We start from the raw sequence: 10,473 nt of genomic DNA, 5'->3' as shown, positions 1-10,473 counted from the left end.
CAGTGACAGGACACTGGGAATGGATCAAGGCTGCGCCAGGGGAGGGTCAGGCTGGACACGAGGAAGCATTTCTTTATGGAGAGGGTGGTCAGACCCTGGAACAGGTTTTCTGGAGAAGTGGTCAATGCCCCAAGGCTGTCAGTGTTTAAGAGGTTTTTGTACAGGACCCTTCATGCCATGGTTTGTCTTGGTCAGCCCTGGAGTGGTTGGGAATTTGGACTAGATAGTCATCGTGGATCCCTTCCAACTACAATAGTCTGATCTTTTCAGTTTGACTCCTATTCTATTCTATTCTATTCTATTCTATTCTATTCTATTCTATTCTATTCTATTCTATTCTATTCTATTCTATTCTATTCTATTCTAAACTACAAGGCGCAGCCTGCCTTGAACAAAAAATGAACAGTTCTGAGTGGAAGTTAAACAGGTGATGCTGATCACATCATTCAAAACAAGAGGCTTATGATTAACTTTCTCTTCTCATGCTTCCTCAGGAGCTATTTTTCCTTCTTTGGGCTGTGCTTGATGCCAGACTGCATGACTCACGTGAAGCCTAACAGGTACCAGTGAATACACGTGAGGATCACACTGCCTCTGTCCCAAGGTCTCCATAGGCAGCTAAGGAACACAGCTCAGACTCTTCCTTGGGGTTGGGTCCTGGATCTTTTTGGGTTTTGGTTTGGTTTTTTTTTTAGTGGGGATGGGCCAGACGACTGTATACAGATGAAGGGTAAGTTAATGAGAAAAAGGAAAAAGAAAGATGAAAAATGCTGTGAGGTGCAAGTCATCTTGCTAATCCGTATGTCTTTATTTCCCTTACTTCTTGGTCTCCTGTCCAGAGCTTCATGAGGAGCTGTGGTAACATGTCTACCTGTATCAGAGGGTGCATAACTGTAAAGGCTGTGCCAAATAAGTGCATTTTGGGGAGGTCAGCAAAGAAGTTTCCTCTTTAGCAGCCACCCATGCATCCAGATCCCAGGAGCAATGAGACCAGGGATTGTACTTCATATCTCAAATGAAGATGGGAAAGAACACATGACCTTGAATCTGTGACAGCAGGAATTGCAAGTTACCTACAACATAGTTTAACGACATTTCCCACAACAGAGCAGGGTGAAGGACTTAAACATATTTGAGATTGGTCAAGGGAGAGATAGAGTTTGACTTCAGAGCTGTTTTTAATTGCACACATGTGAGAACAGATTACGCGTGGCTAGAAGGAAGCCTCTAAGTTATTGTGGTTAAAATGACCTCTTAGTATCTAGCCTCTATTTTAAGAACATGATGCATACATGTTCTCATGCGAGTACTCCTCAGCCTTTTAGCTGAAATAGTAGTTCTCTTTCACTGGGATTTACCCATCTGATGTATTAATAGGCAGCAATCATATGGCCTCTTAACATTCCTTTTGCTAGGCTAAAAAAAGACAAAGACTGTCTAGACTCCTGCCACCTTCTCTCTCTCTCTTTCCCCCCCTCCAGATCACTCTAGTGCCATTCTTTGCACTTGTTACAACTTTCTCTCTCCTCTTACAGCTCTTCTGGGAAGTATTTTTCTCCTCCTCAGTACTGGCAATGCCGCCTTGTTTTGTGTTTTCAGCAAACATCTACATTTTTTTCTCCAAGGTCGTCACAGAAGATATGAAATTAACTGGCGCCAAATTCGCCCCTGAGGAATTTCATTAGCAATTGACTACTACTTTGTGTTTCAGGGTCTCTTCATTAAAAATTCATTGCCCGCTTTTCAGTTCAAGCGTGAATCCCTGTACTCTCTTCACAACTTTCCAAGCGTCTCCTGTGAAACCTAGATACAATTCATATACCACCTAACCGATGTTTTAAAACAATTTATTTCCGTTCCCAGCATAAAAATAATAAAAAATACTTTTTATACAGTCATTTTAAATTTTGTCCCATTGTCTATGCACTTCCATATCTTTAGTTATCCCTACAGAAGATAATGTAGATTCTTTTTCTAGGAGAAAAAGTTGTTCCAAGCCCTTGTGTCTGGAACAACAGTCCCTTTTTGTTCCTTAATTAAGTAAAATTTTTGATACTGTGCAACTGTGTGGTCCTCATCTTACCTTCAATCAAATAGGTTGATTAAACATCAATGCCATTGGCTTTACTACTTGATGTGTTTCTGGCAACCTTCTGATCTGAATAAACCTTGTTAGTTTTCCCTTGACTTCCGATGGGAGTGTTTGTATTTCCAGACATTTTTAGCCATCAATTTATGATCCCTTTCTTCTACACTGTCCTTCCTGCAAAGGGAGGCAAAACTTTTGTTTTCTGAGATATACTTTGATGTAGTTGCTCTGCACAGGGGTCTTATCTCTTGCCTTGTTCCTTTTACCTTTACAAAGAACTTTTAGCAACTCATAACTTCCTCTGCCAGGTCTTTCTCACCTTGATTTCTGACAATTGGCATGTCTTTTTCCATAAACCTTGTGACCTCTGCAATGTAGACTTCTTTGCTAACCACTCCCATCTTTCACTGAGGACATTTTTTTCTCTGGAGACCTCTTTTCTATATGTGCTCCCACTGCTCCCTTGCTCAGGATGGTGCATTGCCTTTTGCAGTGCTGTCTTGGAGTGTCTTTCACATGCAAGTTCTTGGGACTTCTAACTCAAATTGCACTGTCACTTCAGTCCTGTAGCCTCTCTGATCTTTCCTGTTTAGAGGCTGACAAAAATCTTAGCTGTGGCCCCATGATGTTTACTCTTCCATTTAATTTAAACAGAATCAGTCTGTGCCCAGTCAAGGTTAAAAGTTATCTTCTGACACATTGTTCTGTAACCGGTTACCAAGACCAGGTCAAACACAACAGCAGCTCTGATTAATTTGCTGTCTCTTTAGTTCAGAAATACGTCAGCCAGTGCATCTAGGAATAGCTAGTCCCTAGCCTATGCTAGTTGCAATTAGTCTTCACATAAGAAGGTATAACCTGTGTAAGGTACTGCATATCTTTCCAAAATACATTAGAGACCTTCATCAATATCCTGATGCAAGCTTGGATAACTGCAGCAGAACTACGGTTGTCTTTCCTCAAGGTGATTTAAACCCAAGCAGATTCTGTTTCATCACCTTTTGTGCTCCTTGTTACTTCACACTCAACAACAGCATGAACAGACAATATTACCACACACACCACTTTTCCTTGCTCTTCTGAGCAGCACAAACCTGTTATGCTCCCAGCAGGCTACATGCACACTCAAGCTGTCAAGGAGAGCCCTCTTTCTGTGGATGCCTTCAAAGAGACAACACATTGCTGGCAGCAGTTCTCAAGGCATCTGTAAGGTCTGGGCCATGGATTTGCCCTTCTTCTCTGAGGACATGTTTCACTGAGGTATGTAAAGTGCCTTGAGCAGAATTTGCAGTCATTCTTCCATTTCATTGTGAATCTCAACAGGAAGGGAATCATTGGATTATTACCTCTTCCCATTAGGCTCCTTTTCAGTTCCAGATCCTCTTTGTAACAGGGTGATTATCTGTCTTAAAGCATCTCCACTCACTCAGACCATTCATCCTGGTGCTCATAGGGGGTCTCCAGCTTCGTTTCATCCCTTCCCCCTGCAGCTCCTTCTGCAGCCTCTCCTCCTTCACAGGTTCCCAGACTTGTGGATCCCTGGCCTCTGACCTTGAGCCATCCTCATCTTCTCTTTCTCTTCTCGGTTTAGTTTTTCCTTTCTCCTTGTTTCCTTTCCTCCCCATTCCCAGTCGCAAAGCTTCTTGATCTTCAAACAATGCAGTAGTGGGGAAAAACTTGCTAATGGGCCTGATAAGCTCTTCTCTGATGTCTGTTCAGAATGTATGGTAGGGATGACCTGAATGCATCACTCTCTTACTGAAAAACCTGAACTCCTGAAAATGGCAGTGAGATTGGATCAGCTACTAATTCAGCCTTGCCCGGATCACAACTCTGAAGTAGCCTGCTGACTTAAAGCAGCAAGGACAGGCTGGAGCAGCACAAGGCCAGAGCATCAAACAGCACTGTTGTCTTCTGTCAACAACAAGCGGGTTACTTAACGTCTATTTGTTACTGTGATGTACGATGCAAGTAGTAGTAGCTGCCTACCTCCTGGGGAAATGAGATTCTCAACTCAAACTCGTAATGGGAATTGCTGTTTTGAAGTAAAGGCTGTTGTATGTGTACGACCAGGGTACTGGGTGAGAGCTGCCAGTGGGATGGGGACCTCAGGTGATGTGCTCTGTTGTAGGTGTCTCCACTTGTGTTGCCTAGAATCCCTGGTCCCAGATAGGTGGAGACAGAAACGATGGACACATCTTCAGCAGCTACTCCAAGTGTCATACCTCCCACTCCCCTCTGCTAGCACCTGAACCATGGGCCTTCCCACAGCTCTACTCCCCTTTTCGCTCGGCTGCCACACAGTTCAGCACAGCAGCGCTGGGTAGCATCACTCAGGTTGAGCACATGTGTTTCCATCCCAGATCAGATCGCATTTCCAGGGTGAGTGGCTTGCTGGGCTTGCTGGGCTGAGAAGCAAAACCCCCACAGCACAGCAAGATGACAACAGCATCACAGGGCTGTCTCCCTTTGCCTCCTGTTGGCCTTGCTCAAGGTCACGTTGTGTGGCAGCAACAGGAATAGAGCTCACGAATACCACCTCCTTATCCCACTTGTCCTGGGGCCAGACCCTGACGGGAAAAAGCAACACCCGTCCAAGTGCAGCAGCAGTGCCCGGGTGTTGTTGTGAAGCTCAGGAACAGGTTAACACTCGTGCTGAAACCCGCCTCGCACACAATAGGCAGCAAGAGGTGCCAGCTCTGCAGGCTGGAAGCCTGGGGACACGTTGTGCTGGAAACGCTGGGGCCTCATCCAGCAGCGCCAGCACTCCCTCGCCCGTGGGACTTCGAGTTCCTCCCCAGGAAAGCAGCTACGCCCAGTTGACTCTGCTCCAGCCCCGGCAGGAAAACGCCAATTTACGGACAATGCCCAGGCGGGGTGATTAAGCAGCCCGTTCGGCAGCGCACCTGCCAACACGTGAGCTCTGCCAGCCCGTGATGCGCACTGCGCTGCACTAGGCTTTGGCAAAGGTCTGTGAGTTAGGGGTGCTTTCCCCCAGAGAGACCAGGGGAGTAGCAGGGCTTTGTCCCTACACCACCCAGGCAGCTTCAGCTCTGCCCCAGGGGCAACCTGGAGGAAATTGCAGGGGGGAGGTTGTCCTTCAACCTCACTGAGGCAGATATCCCTTCTAGTGCGCACCCTCCGGAGCTCGTGGGATTTGGGCACCCAACCACTAGAGAGTCAGATGTACTCCTCTGACTTCAGTGGAAAAGGTCACACTTCACAGGCTACTGCCAGCTAATGAGAAATGAGTCTGGACAATTAATCAATACACAATCTCCTCTGCTAATCATATAGATGGAACATGAACTCCATCCCCCAAGAAGGGCAAAGGCCATTGAGCTAAACCATTTAGCGGCATTTATTTATATCCTTGGTGGTTCAATAATTTGAGTCTTGCCTGATAGCATCAGCTCCCCCCGAGGGCTAGGCAATTTTGTCCAGCTGTAACCCCCCCAAAACCAGGTATTACTTAAGAGAAAAATAGCCTTTTAATGAAAATGAATCCTTTTAAAAGGCAAATGCATCCCTCTCCTCTAAATTTTAAACAAAACACATGTATGCACAAAGAATTTCTGAAATATTCTATGCAAACGGTCAAAAAATGTATTTTTTCTAAAGGGAATATTAAAAAAAATATTAAAATGGCAAGGTCTCAGGGCATACATTACTCTTAGTTGCTCCAGAAGGCCCTGCTCTAGAAGTCTACCACAAAGCATCAAAAGAAAACGCATTCCTCACTCATTCATCCCAAACCCATGCCTTCCCTCCAGCCAGCACAAACTGCTTTGCGAGAAACCGAGCCCTGTAGGTAAGGTGAGCTCGGGCTTGTGTAATTAAAGCCTGTGTTGAAACACATATGCACTGAGGGACAAAGATGATGTCACGGCACAGCTGTTTGTGCAACACAGCTGGTTTCCTGGCTCCCTGATACTAACCCTGCTCTCGCTGAGCTGGAGCGAAGCGGGTGGTAAAGCTGTCAATTGGCAGCTGTGGATTGTCCCCGCCTGCTGCGTGTGGTGCTTGGGCTGTCCCGGCACAAGCTCGCAGAGCCCTGCCGTTGCACCCTCCACCAGACTACGTAGCCCGTGGAGAAAGGCACCAGTGCTCCCGAAGAAGCTGTTTGCTTACACAGTTGCCTGCTGGGACTTATTTACAGAGCAACACTGAGAGCCACCAAATCTGCTTGTGTAGCTCTGGAGACGGTTCAACTCCTCTGTTCCCAGACCAGTGATTAATGCGTGTGTGGAGAGAAGTTAAGACTGAGGATAAAACTGAGCTTTCAAAACAAGAGCCTCTGATGTCAAACTGAACAAACATTTCCCCTTGCCTGTGTCAGCTAGTTTGATTTCCAATAAAAGGGCAGATTGCTTTGGAAACTGTGGCCGTGCCAGTGAATTACCTTCCTAGGAGCCTGAGAGAGGCTCCTCAAGCACCCTGGCCTGTTCTCTCAGCCAGGTCACAGGCAGAGCTTCCTCTGCGAGCAGCCTGGCGTGAAACAAGCTTGGAGGTAAGTGTCCCAGCTCAGACCTTGGTGGGAACAAGACTACACTCTTGAGAGCCCCACCTCCTCATTAACCCTTACTTGCAAACAGCCATAGGGCCAACGCGTGCTCAGAAGATGCGCCCGATCCGAACGCAGAGGCTAAACCCACCCTGTGAAAGGACTGCAGAAGGATTTTCGTCACAGCCTGAAAGCATCTCTGGACAGGAAAGACTTAATTGCATTGGCAATTAAGAGTCTGTGGCAGCAACACACACCAAGTGCTGTGGTAGCAACAGCCTGAGGCATGGTGTCTGAATAGTATGGTCCCCTGTAAGGTGGGACTGGCCTCCCTTCACTGCCCTGTGCCCCACACACAGAATAAATGAAAGGTGGTGGATGATTATTAACAGCTCCTAAAGTCTCTGGCTTTACTGTACACGTGCAAAAAAAATGGATGCAAGCACAGACACCTGTCTGTGCACGTGCACACCACTGTTCACATCCAACCGGCAGCCGTTGCCTCGGGTGCTGCGCATGACCGATGAGACCTTGCTGAGAAGCGCTCTACGCCTGCCTGTGCTCAGGTTTAACTTTGTGCTAGCCTGTCCCAGCTGAGCCCACGGAGAACACCGCTATTGTGGGCGCCAGAGCCTTTCTGCCGTGCCACCGCATGCAAAGGCTGACGTTTCATAAGCTGCCTGCCACCAGGAGGACAAAGTCCCGTTGAGTGGGCATTGGCTCTGCCTTCCCTCGCAGATAGCGAGGGATCAGCTGAATGCGAGTTTGGCAGCCTCCCAGGGCATGGCACAAGGCTAGCCAAGCATGTGAGGCAGAGCCATTATCAGTGCCCTGCTCCTAACAAAGTGAAGACATTCACTTTCATCTCAAACTAATATTTGTCCCTGCTCTTTCCAAGCAGAGGAAGAAAGATGTGCCCCGTGCCAGATCCCCGGCTGTGACACGTATCTCCTGATCTACAGCTTGTACGGTTACAGGGAGGCTGCAGGCATGGGAAAACACTTTTAACATCTGAGTTCAGGAATAACATCCAGTCAAGGTGCAAAGTAGAAACAATAAATAAAGGCTCTTTGGGACGGAGGGAATACAAAATTACTTAATTTCCTGTGTTTTCCCATCACGACAGCTAAGGAAGCTAAGGTTTGCAAGGGGGAAGTGAAGAAGTCTTGTCTATTCCCCTTTAGAAGGAAGAAGGTGCTGACTGCCCAGAGACAGTATCCAAAGCCCTGGTATCTCCTCAGTCACCTCTGACACTAGAGGCAGGAAAGATGGAGCTCTAGGACCTCTCAGCATTTTAGTGCTGGCTCAGGGCACAGACCAGTCAGCCTCATAAGTCAGCCAAGATCCTGAGCTCCCAGAAGGACTTCCTTCTGTGGAGAGCATTCCTAGGAGAGTAATACACATGGCATTTGTGTATTTTCTTTGTAACTTGACTCTATTCACGAACCAGATTCACTTGTATTTCTAAGTAAACAAAATCCATCTGTAAACAGTGACTTATGGCTAAGCTCAGCCTAAGTGATATGACATGTACTGCACACCCTCTGCTTTTGCTGGGGCACTGAATGTTTAACACAGAGCTGTCCTGGGAAACTGTTTGCATGTCTATTGACCTGGAAGTAGGGGAGATGCTGAGGGTCCACAAAGCACTGAGTTGCAAGGTCCTGGTCCTAGAGCAGGCAAGACAGGCTGGCTGGTTACAGAGGGGTGTCCTCTGCAAGGGTTAGACTGAGACTCTGACAAGCAGGCAGGAGGAGCGAGGAGGGGCACAGCTCAGGGGGTTGCTGTGAACCAGTCCAGAATGACCTGAGAGTAACCAGCCTGTCCCTGTATCTTCAGTCAGACACACTTTCAAGAAAGCCTGGTGGGGAAGGCACCAGAGAGGACTTTGCCATGTGTACTTTCAGCTCTCTGGGTCAGCCAGTTTTGGAAATAGAGAACCAACATTGATTTCACACATTTTGCAGTTAGCTCCTGTCCAGAGCTGTTTGGTCACACACAGCTTCTGAGCTGCTCAGAGAGAGCCAGAGAGGAAAAAGAGAGGAAAGATCATTATGGCTCATGCCAACATAAACATATGGACAGGCACCAAGAGGCAGGTGCCCGTAGCACCTGAGCACCAACTCAGTGCAGGTCCTGTGCACCAATGATTCCCCTGAACTGGAGCTATTTTGCAGCCAGCCATCTCAGAGCACAGGCAAGGAGATGGGCTTTGTCACCACTTTACAATGGAGATGTGCTGTTGCTTGCTTCAGTGAGGAATGAAACATTGCCATGACCCTGAGGCAGGTCAGCTTTTCAGCCATGCCTCCTACTCATGTCAAGGCTTTGTACCATCTCCCTATGATGCTGTCTGGAGCTGGGGGACCAGAGTGAAGGAGAGCCAGTGATAAAATGCACAACACAGCCCTGGAGTGCCAGGTGTCAACCCCTTTTCTCACCAGCTTTCCTTTCCTCCAGCAGCTTACTGAATACCCTCTGCAAGTCTGCATCCCTGAAGCAGAGGCAGTGTATGGCTGGGTGGCTCTGGCAGTGTGAGCAGCCAGTGAAGCTGCTGCCTCACCACAGGAACCGGATTGGGCACGCAGCAATGCCCAGCACCACACAGGTGATAATCACAGAATCACAGTATGTGTTAGGTGGGAAGGGACCTTTAAAAGTCATCTACTCCAACCCCCCTGCTGTAAGCAGGGACACCTTTAACTAGATCAGGTTGCTCAGAACTTCATCAAGCCTGACCTTGAAAGTTTTCAGGGATGAGGCCTCCACCACCTCTCTGGGTGACCTGTTCCAGTGTCTTACCACCTTCATAATGAAAAGCTTCTTCCTAATGTCTAATCTAAACCTACCCTGCTCTAGTTTAAAGCCATTGCCCCTTGTCCTATCGCTACATGCTTATAGAAACAGTCCCTCCCCAGCTTTCCTGTAGGCCCCTTCAGGCACTGGAAGGCCACTATAAGTTCTCCCCAGAGCCTTCTCTTCTCCAGGCTGAGCAAGCCCAACTCTCTCATCTTGTCTTCATAGGATAGGTGCTCCAGCCCTCTGATCATCCTTGTGGCCCTCCTCCAGACCCACAAGGTGTCCATGCACAGCACTGCTGAGGTGTGTAATACATGCAAGGAGTGGGGCAGGACCCCACCATGTGCTTCGCAATCAGCCATGGCTGGGCATGAAAGCACAGCTAGCCAGCCTGCAGCCAGCCCTGAGCCTGCACATTTTTTGACCCCTCAGCCTGCTCCAGACACTCCTTCTGCATCCATTGTAGCACCAGGGTCGCTGTGGTCCTTTCTCAGAGTGCCACAACACATGCCCTTCCCGGACAACCCACCCCTGGAAGGTTACCAGTCTCAGAGGAGAGAACCTTCTCCCTCTGTGTGAGAGAAGGGATTTCAGAGAGGTTTCAGAGCAGAGAAACCATACTGGCTCTGTGCTGTTCCCTCTCAGAGCTAAGGTGAGCAGCTATTTCAGCAAAGGGTATTCTTCCTGGGTATCTGGCATCTGTGGAGCTTGCCTGTAAGCCTTCGTTTTTTCCTGTGTCAGGTGAAATGAGTCACAGATGGATTTTAAAGTACCGAATGCTCTCTCATCATCTCTGTCCCAGAGCCTGTCTCCTCATTTGTTCTGCAGCCTGACAGCTGGCTGGGGCCTCTGCACCTTGTTCAGGAGTTAATTTAGACAAAAGGTCCAGGGAAGCTCAATGGAAATTGTGCTAGCCTTGAAATGCCAAAGGTAACTTTAAAATATTTCCTTTTGGACTCTGAAATGTTGCTAGTAAAAAATGTATTCTCTGATAAGGGAATGGCTCGGGACCAGGCTAACAGCTGGGGTGATTATTTATGGAACTCAGTGACATGAGTATGGGTATCACTTTCATCTGTCT

Source organism: Gallinula chloropus (genome assembly GCF_964237585.1).
Source record: "Gallinula chloropus genome assembly, chromosome: 1".
NCBI lineage: Eukaryota > Metazoa > Chordata > Aves > Gruiformes > Rallidae > Gallinula > Gallinula chloropus.
Note: the sequence above shows the minus strand (reverse complement) of the source record.